We start from the raw sequence: 9,839 nt of genomic DNA on the forward strand, positions 1-9,839 counted from the left end.
TGGTATGTGAATGAAGTTCTGGGAGAAGTAAGATAGACTTTGTGGTTTGCCAATGACGTAATTCTGTCAGAGATGGCTAAAGACTTAGAAGAACAGGTGGACGGAATGGATAGCGCCTTGGAAACAGATTGTAAGATGAACTCTAATAAAAGTAGATGAAAGGTAATGGAATGTAGTCGAACTAAATCAGGCGGTGCTGAGGAAATTAGGTTAGAAAGTGGCTCGGTAAAAGAGATGTGTTTGTTGTTAGGCAGCGAAATAACTGATTAAATGCGAAGTAGATCATCTCATAAAATGCAGACTTACAATAGCAAGAAAAACATTTCTGAAGAATAGGAATTTGTTAACATAAGAGATAAATTTAAGTGTCAGCGAGTCTTTTCTGAAGGCATTTATATGGAGTATAGCCTTACCGGAAGTAAACCCTATACGAGAAGCAATTCAGGCAAGAACGGAACAGAAGGTTTAGAAACGTATTGTTATAGAATATTGCAGGAGATTAGATGAATAAGTCGCATAACTAATTGCGAAGTAATGATGGGAATTTGGTATTAAGGAAATGTATGGGACAAAGAAGCTATCAGATCATAGGACACCAAAGGGGGTATCAAGAAATCGTCTAGTGAAACTGGAGGGAACATTTGAGAAAGGTTGGGGTGGGGATAAAATTTGTAGAGGGGCTATGGGGATGTATACAGCAATAAGGTTGAAATGAATGTAGGTTGCAGCAGCTATTCGGAGATGAGGCGGCTCTCACAGCATACAGCAGCGTGGAGATAGGCATCAAATCGGTCGTCGGAGTGAAGAGCCCTATAAGAACAACAAATTACATTCTGAAGAGTTGTCAGTGTGTGCAAATCGCCGGTCAGTATTTAACTGGTGCGCTGTGCATAGTATATATAGACGTGTAGAACGTGACAACACTCCGCTACCCCCACCCCTCATTGGTTCGGCTCCTCCCCCCCCCCGCCTCGCCCCCCCCCCCCAACAGCCACCGTGTCAGCTGTATAGTGCTGTTTTAACTGTTTTAAGTGATTGTTCAGTGTTGTGCGTCCCCTACCAGTGTTGCGTACAGCCACCATACTGTCGCTGCTTCTGTTTTTATCTCGTGCGAACAGAAACCAGACTGTCGCCTTGCTTTTCTCAATTGTGCCTGTCTACTTACTGTGTGTCTTGGTCCGCATCGTCACTGCAGTGATTTATACTTTAAATTCCACAACTTTCCGCCATTTCACAGTTTTTTTTATATAATGTCACCGTTTTATCGCCTTCTTTCTTGTCTGTTTATATTCTCATTATATTTTTTAACTTTTCCGTGGGCTGTAGAGCAGTATATTACGCTGCTGCCAGCGCCCCCCCCCCCCCTCCCAATCTCTGCTTCTCTGACGTAAAGGCGGCTGACACACTTTGCAGGCCTTCAGTTCGCAACGTCGCGTAATACTTGCGTAGGAAATACGAAGGCCGTCGGCCCGGGTCTGGCAACGGGCAGGTAGCTCCACAGCCCACGGATCCTTGCGAAGCGCCGGAAACCAGCGGTCAGGCGGTGTAACGGAGTGGCGAAAGACGCGAGATGAGGTTTCGTCCGCGGTGACTGCCGACGGATATTTGTGTCGTTTCCCGGATGTTATCGCCGGACTCATCAGGACACGTGCTGCGGCTACAGGAGCGAGGACGGAACAGCTGCCCGCCAGAGGCAGTTATCGGCTGGTCTTGAGCAAGTCACGGCGCACAGCGGGCAGTGCCTGTCAGTGGCGCGAGTACCTCAAAGCCGCTCAGCGCGGCTGACGTCACGGCACCGCCGCCACCTGCTGCAGCCGTCAGCGAGGCGACTCGAGAATCTGTTAAGGTTAGTTCGTCTCTGGTTCGTACGTGTCTTGGGCAAAATAATTCTAAAATCCTCCTGGTAAATACTTTAACAACAAGTTTTTTGCGCAAATGTTCGAGCGCAGCGGAAACAAGACTCCTTAAAAATTACACAATTTATATTTGTCTCACTTTTCATAGATAGACGGAGAGTAAGGAATGGACGAATGGGGTATTGAATTTAGCACTATGATGTCCACAATGAAATTTTCACTCTGCAGCGGAGTGTGCGCTGATATGAATCTTCCTGGCAAATTAACCACTTGGTAGAGCAATTGCCCGCGAAAGGCAAAGGCCCCGAGTACGAGTCTCGGTCCGGCACACAGTTTTAATCTGCCAGGAAGTTTCACCACGATGTCCAGCTTTACCAAGAAAATATGAAACTGCCCGAAAGTAATCAGGATGATTAAGTAAATAAAAGAATAACTATAGACATTTGAATACATTAACATTTGATGCTTCCTGTATAAAGATTGTAAATTAAAAACAAAAGCTGAAAAACGTACGGTCAAATGATTTGTGAAATGATTTGCCTAAAAGTGAGAAGCAAAACAAATTAGACAAACACTCGACTCCCCTTCGGTTGATGATCGAAATCATGTACACTAACTGTTCTCTTGTGCCCCTTAATAGGTTAGGTTAGTGTTTAACGTCCCGTCGACAACGAGGTCATTAGAGACGGAGCGCAAGCTCGGGTTAGGGAAGGATTGGGAAGGAAATCGGCCGTGCCCTTTCAAAGGAACCATCCCGGCATTTGCCTGAAACGATTTAGGAAAATCACGGAAAACCTAAATCAGGATGGCTGGAGACGGGATTGAACCGTCGTCCTCCCGAATGCCCCTTAATATTCTAAGATTCTAAGCTAAATATGTTTTCGATCATCATTCAAAGGTGGAGTCAATGTTGTCTCTCTTTCTTTCGCTTTTTTAATTCTCCACGAGGAAGGCGGGCTGCCGGGTGATACAAAACAAGCGTAAGGTTCAACACGTCTATCGAAAGATTTATAGAGGCTGATTCTGTTGAGCTGCTTACTTCAGATCTTACCGGTGCCGTTTAAGATGTCGTAACTCTGGTTTACCCTAAATAAATGTGAAGACGATTTTGCAAACTGACGTATAGTCTCTTTTGATTTACAAATTTTTTACAGAGATACCTATATTAACTTTTCTTCTTCAAATGGAACTATAACAACTTCTGCTGCTGCTACTGTAGTTCTAAAGGTTACAAATTCAATGTGTATTTTCATTCTTCAAAATGACATTAGTAGTTTCGGACAAATTTCAGTATTGGAAATCATAATTTATCTGTTTTTGCTATCTACTACGGACCTTCGTGTTACCAAACTGCGAAATAAGTGATGCTCTCCAGTTTCACACATCTAAGAGCGTCTACATACTGAATATGAATATGTACATATAAAATGTATATGTATATATGGAACAAGAGCGCTCCTATACCACACTACTGGAGCACTCCTACAATATCACTGTATCAGACGAAATCTTGCTGCCGAGGACATTTCCTAATCTAATTCCCTCAGCATCACCCGACTGAATTTGACTACATTCCATTATTCTCGTTTTGCTTTTGTTGATGTTCATCTTATATCCTCCTTTCAAGACACTGTCCATTCCGTTCAACTGCTCTTCCAAGTCCTTTGCTGTCTCTAACAGAATTGCAATGTCATCGGCGAACCTCAAAGTTTTTATTTCTTCTCCATGGATTTTAATACCTACTCCGAATTTTTCTTTTGTTTCCTTTACTGCTTGCTCAATATACAGATTGAATAACATCGGGGAGAGGCTACAACCCTATCCCACTCCCTTCCCAACCGCTGCTTCCCTTTCATGTCCCTCGACTCTTATAACTGCCATCTGGTTTCAGTACAAATTGTAAATAGCCTTTCGCTCTCTGTATTTTACCCCTCCCACCTTTAGAGTTTGAAAGTGAGTATTCCAGTCAACATTGTCAAAAGCTTTCTCTAAGTCTATAAATGCTAGAAACGTAGGTTTGCCTTTCCTTAATCTTTCTTCTGAGATAAGTCGTAAGGTCAGTATTACCTCACGTGTTCCAACATTTCTACGGAATCCAAACTGATCTTCCCCGAGGTCGGCTTCTACCAGTTTTCCCATTCGTCTGTAAATAATTCGCGTTAGTATTTTGCAGCTGTGGCTTATTAAACTGATACTGCGGTAATTTTCACATCTGTCAACACCTGCGTACTTTGGGATTGGAATTATTATATTCTTCTTGAAGTCTGAGGGTATTTCGCCTGTCTCGTACATCTTGCTCACCAGATGGCAGACTTTTGTCAGGACTGGCTCTCCCAAGGCCGTCAGTAGTTCTAATGGAATGTTGTCTACTCCCGGGGCCTTGTTTCGACTCAGGTCTTTCAGTGCTCTGTCAAACTCTTCGCGCAGTATCGTATCTCCCATTTCATCTTCATCTACATTCTCTTCAATTTCCATAATATTGTCCTCAAGTACATCGCCCTTGTATAGACCCTCTACATACTCCTTCCACCTTTCTGCTTTCCCCTCTTTGCTTAGCACTGGGTTTCCATCTGAGCTCTTGATATTCATACAAGTGGCTCTCTTTTCTCCAAAAGTCTCTTTAATTTTCCTGTAGGCTGTATCTATCCTACCCCTAGTGAGATAAGCCTCTACATCCTTACATTTGTCCTCTAGCCATCCCTGCTTAGCCATTTTGCACTTCCTGTCGATCTCATTTTTGAGACGTTTGTATTCCTTTTTGCCTGGTTCATTTACTGCATTTTTTATATTTTCTCCTTTCATCAATTACATTCAATATTTCTTCTGTTACCCAAGGATTTCCACTAGCCCTAGTCTTTTTACCTACTTGATCCTCTGCTTCCTTCACTACTTTATCCCTCAGAGCTATCCATTCGTCTGCTACTGTATTTCTTTCCCCCATTCCTGTCAATTGTTCCCTTATGCTGTCCCTGAAACTCTGTACTACCTCTGGTTTAGTCAGTTTATCCAGGTCCCATCTCCTTAAATTCCCACCTTTTTGCAATTCCTTCAGTTTTAATCCGAAGTTCATAACCAAAAGATTGTGGTCAGAGTCCACATCTGCCCCTGGAAATGTCCTACAATTTAAAACCTGGTTCCTGAATCTCTGTCTTACCATTAAATAATCTATCTGATACCTTTTAGTATCTCCAGGATTCTTCCATGTATATAACCTTCTTTTATGATTCTTGAACCAGGTGTTAGCTATGATTAAGTTATGCTCTGCGCAAAATTCTACCAGGCGGCTTCCTCTTTTATTTCTTAGCCCCAATCCGTATTCACCTACTATGTATTCTTCTCTCCCTTTTCCTACTGTCGAATTCCAGTCACCCATGACTATTAAATTTTCGACTCTCTTCAGTACCTGAATAATTTCTTTTATCTCATCATACATTTCTTCAATTTCTTCGTCATCTGCAGAGCTTGTTGGCATATAAACTTGTACTACTGTAGTAGGCATGGGCTTCGTGTCTATCTTCGCCACTATAATACGTTCACTATGCTGTTTGTAGTAGCTTACCCGCACTCCTATTTTTTTATTCATTATTAAACCTACTCCTGCATTACCCCTATTTGATTTTGTATTTATAATCCTGTATTCACCTGACCAGAAGTCTTGTTCCTCCTGCCACCGAACTTCACTAATTCCCACTATATCTAACTTTAACCTATCCATTTCCCTTTTTAAATTTTCTAACCTACCTGCCCGATTAAGAGATCTGACATTTCAAGCTCCGATCCGTAGAATGAAAGTTTTCTTTCTTTTGATAACGACGTCCTCTTGAGTAGTCCCCGCCCGGAGATCCGAATGGGGGACTATTTTACCTCCGGAATATTTTACCCAAGAGGACGCCATAATCATTTAAACATACAGTAAAGCTGCATGCCCTCGGGAAATATTACGGCTGTAGTTTCCCCTTGCTTTCGGCTGTTCGTAGTACCACAACAGCAAGGCCGTTTTGGTTAATGTTACAAGACCATCTCAGTCAATCATCCAGACTGTTGTCCCTACAACTACAGAAAAGGCTGCTGCCCCTCTTCAGGAACCACACATTTGTCTGGCCTCTTAACAGATACCTCTCCGTTGTGGTTGCACCTACGGTACGGCTATCTGTATCATTGAGGCACGCAAGCCTTCCCACCAACGGAAAGGTCTAATCATAATAATAGCTAGATCCCAATCAAGATCACCTTGCAGACATTTATTTAAGGAACTCAGGATATTCACAGTACCTTCGCAATTTATATATTCACTTATGAAATTTGTCATCAATAACCCATCCCAATTCAAAAATAACAGCGAAGTGCATAGCTACAATATTAGAAGAAAGAATGATATTCAGTATTCTGGATTAAATCTCACTTTGGCACAGAAAGGGGTGAAATATGCTGCCACAAAAATCTTTGGTCATTTGCCAAATAGTATTAGAAGTCTGACAGATAACCAACAACACTTAAGGCAATTTAAAAGATTTTCTGAATGACAACTCCGACTACTCAATAGTTGATGGTTCAAATGGCTCTGAGCACTATGGGACTCTACTGCTGAGGTCATTAGTCCCCTAGAACTTAGAACTAGTTAAACCTAACTAACCTAAGGACATCACAAACATCCATGCCCGAGGCAGGATTCGAACCTGCGACCGTAGCGGCCTTGCGGTTCCAGACTGCAGCGCCTTTAACCGCACGGCCACTTCGGCCGGCCAATAGTTGAGCCTTAGATATAAAGTAGTGACTGGAAAACAATTAATTAAGTATTTTGTGTAAAGAAAACTTATGTTGGAGTGACAAGTTCCACAACATTATGAAATGTGGTATTCATGATCTATGGAACAAGAATTAATCTATGTATGTATGTATGTGTGTATGTGTGTGTAGTATTTCTGAAGAAGAGAAACTTGCTAACACTGAATATAGATTTAAGTGTTAGGAAGTCTTTTCTGGGGGTATCTGTGTGGAGTGTATTAATGTATGGAAGTGAAACATGAACAATAAACATTATAGACAAGAAGAGAATGTAAGCTTTTGGAGTGCCGTGCTATAAAAGAATGCTGAAGATTAGTTTGGTAGATCCTTTCAATATTAATTATTCACGCATCATAACTGATCACTATTAATTATTCACTGACCAGAAATGCGGGGGGACAACAAATCTGTGGCACAACTTGATTACAATAAGGGATAGGTTGACAGGACACATTCTGAGACATCATCAAGGGATCACTAATCTAGTGTTGAAGGAAGTGTGGGGGTTAAATTATAGAGAGAGACCAAGGGATGAATACAGTAAGCAGGTTCAGAAGGATGTAGGCTGCAACAGTTATTTAGAGATGAAGAGTTTTGCATAGGCTATAGCAGCACTGACAGCTGCATCAAATCAGTTTTTGGACTGAAGACCATAACAACAAAAGTGCTGCATGAAGGTAAGTGATCATGCTGGAAGATGGAGCCAGCGTAAAGGTTTACAATTTTGCAAGTTACCAGCTATTTAATTTTACAGGCGGTACTTTTATTTTGTGCGGTACTTACCATATCTTTCGTACACTTTCCTTCTTTGTCCACTCTTACACCCGAGAGAGCAAAATTTGTTCGCCTCTTCTAAATACTGATTCCAAGTTTTGTCCCCATCTGCTGCGCTCATTAATTCGTAGTTTTGTTTTTGACTCCTTGCGTATTGAAGGAATCAGCTAGCGCGACCTCAGAGTACCACTTACACCCTATATCCACAATTACCTGCTGGATATATTACAATCTCTGTCTTCCCCTGCAGCATTTACGTTCTGCATTTCCAACAACCATGGAAGTCATATCGTGCCATTTTTTTTTCGCCATGTCTCTCTCCTCGCCGTTTCTGAGGGAAATGAGTCTACCTATTTTCAGCGCGTTGCTGTAGCTCCACATGTCCAACGCCTCCATTCTCTCCAGTTCCGTTTTCACCACAGTCCATGTTTCACTACCATACAATGCCGTGCTCTAAGCTTACGTTATCAGAAATGCCTTCCCCAAATTAAGGCCTAATGTTTAATGCGAGCAGACTTATCTAGCTCAGGAATGCCCTAGTGCTGCTGGACTTTTTGTGTCGTCAAGTCGTCGTACGTCCTGCGTCATTTCGCTTCCAAGATAGTAGAATACCTCAATTTTGACATCTTCGTTGTCTCCAAATTTGATCTTAAGTTTATAACTAATACAAATTCATCTCACTGCATTCGTCTTTCTTTCGTGTATTCTCAGCCCATCTTTATGTTATCGTTATACTGTCCTTCTTTTGCAAGAAGCCCCGTAATTCCTCTTCAGTCTCACCGTGGATAGCAATGTCATCTAGAGCTAATCCCTATTATCCTCAGAATTGTACCATTTCACATGGTCGAACGCTTTTTACAGGTCGACCAGTGCCATAAATAACTTTCAATTCTTCACAAGTGTTGATTATATTATCAAACGCAACTCCAGATCTGCCTATCTGGGTCCTCAGTGCGAGTTGATGACAAGCTTCAAACACATTGACTTTTGCCCGCTTTAATTTTTACGGAAATCCTCTATTTTTCCGTATCGCACCACAAACTCGTCTTTTCCTTTCAAATAACTTCTCTCCAAGTTTTACACTAATAATTATCCATGTAGAGGAGATGGCACTTCCCATAAGTAGATGTCAATAGTTTGTATTTATTTATTTATTTATTGTTCCGTGGGACCATATTAAGGAGAAGTCTCCATGGTCATGGAACGAGTCAATACATGAAATTATAACACGATTGTAGAAACAGATAAAATGAAATATAAGAAACATATTCAGGCGACACGTCATTAGTTTAAATAAAGAAAATCAAGAATGTAACACTGGAATTTGCTTAATTTTTTAGCTCTTCCAATAGCTGCTCAACAGAATAGAAGGAGTGCGCCATGAGGAAACTCTTCAATGTAGACTTAAAAGCGTTTGGGCTACTGCTAAGATTTTTGAGTTCTTGTGGTAGCTTATTGAAAATGGATGCAGCAGAATACTGCACTCCTTTCTGCACAAGAGTCAAGGAAGTGCATTCCACATGCAGATTTGATTTCTGCATAGTATTAACTGGGTGAAACCTGCTAACTCTTGGGAATAAGCTAATATTGCTAACAGCAAACGACATTAAAGAAAATATATACTGTGAGGGCAATGTCAGAATTCCCAGACCAATAGGGGTCGACAAGAGGTTCTAGAACTTACACCACACATATCTCGAACAGCCCGTTTTTGAGCCAAAAATACCCTTTTTGAATCAGAAGAATTACCCCAAAAAATAATACCATATGACATAAGCGTATGAAAATATGCGAAGTAGACTACTTTTCGTGTTGAAATGTCACTTATTTCAGATACTGTTCTAATGGTAAATAAAGCGGCATTTAGTTTCTGAACAAGATCCTGAACATGGGCTTTCCACAACAGCTTACTATCTATCCGTACGCCTAGGAACTTGAACTGTTCCATCTCGCTTATAACATGCCCATTCTGTCTGATTAAAATATCAGTTCTTGTTGAATCGTGAGTTAGAAACTGTAAAAACTGAGTATTACTGTGATTTAGCATCAAATTATTTTCCACAAGCCATGAACTTATTTCATGAACTACATTATTTGATAATGTTTCAATATTACACACAAGATCCTTCACTACCAAGCTGGTGTCATCAGCAAACAGAAAAATTTTTGAATCACCTGTAATACTAGAAGGCATATCATTTATGTAAATAAGAAACAGCATTGGCCCCAGCACCGATCCTTGGGGAACGCCCCATTTAACTGTGCCCCATTGGGACTGAACATCATTACCACTCTCAATATTGAGGAGAATTGCCTTCTGCTTTCTGTTCTTAAAGTAAGAGGCGAACCAATTGTAAGCTACTCCCCTTACTCCATAATGTTCCAACTTCTGCAGTAATATTTTGTGGTCAACACAGTCAAAAG

Source organism: Schistocerca cancellata, chromosome 3 (assembly GCF_023864275.1).
Source record: "Schistocerca cancellata isolate TAMUIC-IGC-003103 chromosome 3, iqSchCanc2.1, whole genome shotgun sequence".
NCBI lineage: Eukaryota > Metazoa > Arthropoda > Insecta > Orthoptera > Acrididae > Schistocerca > Schistocerca cancellata.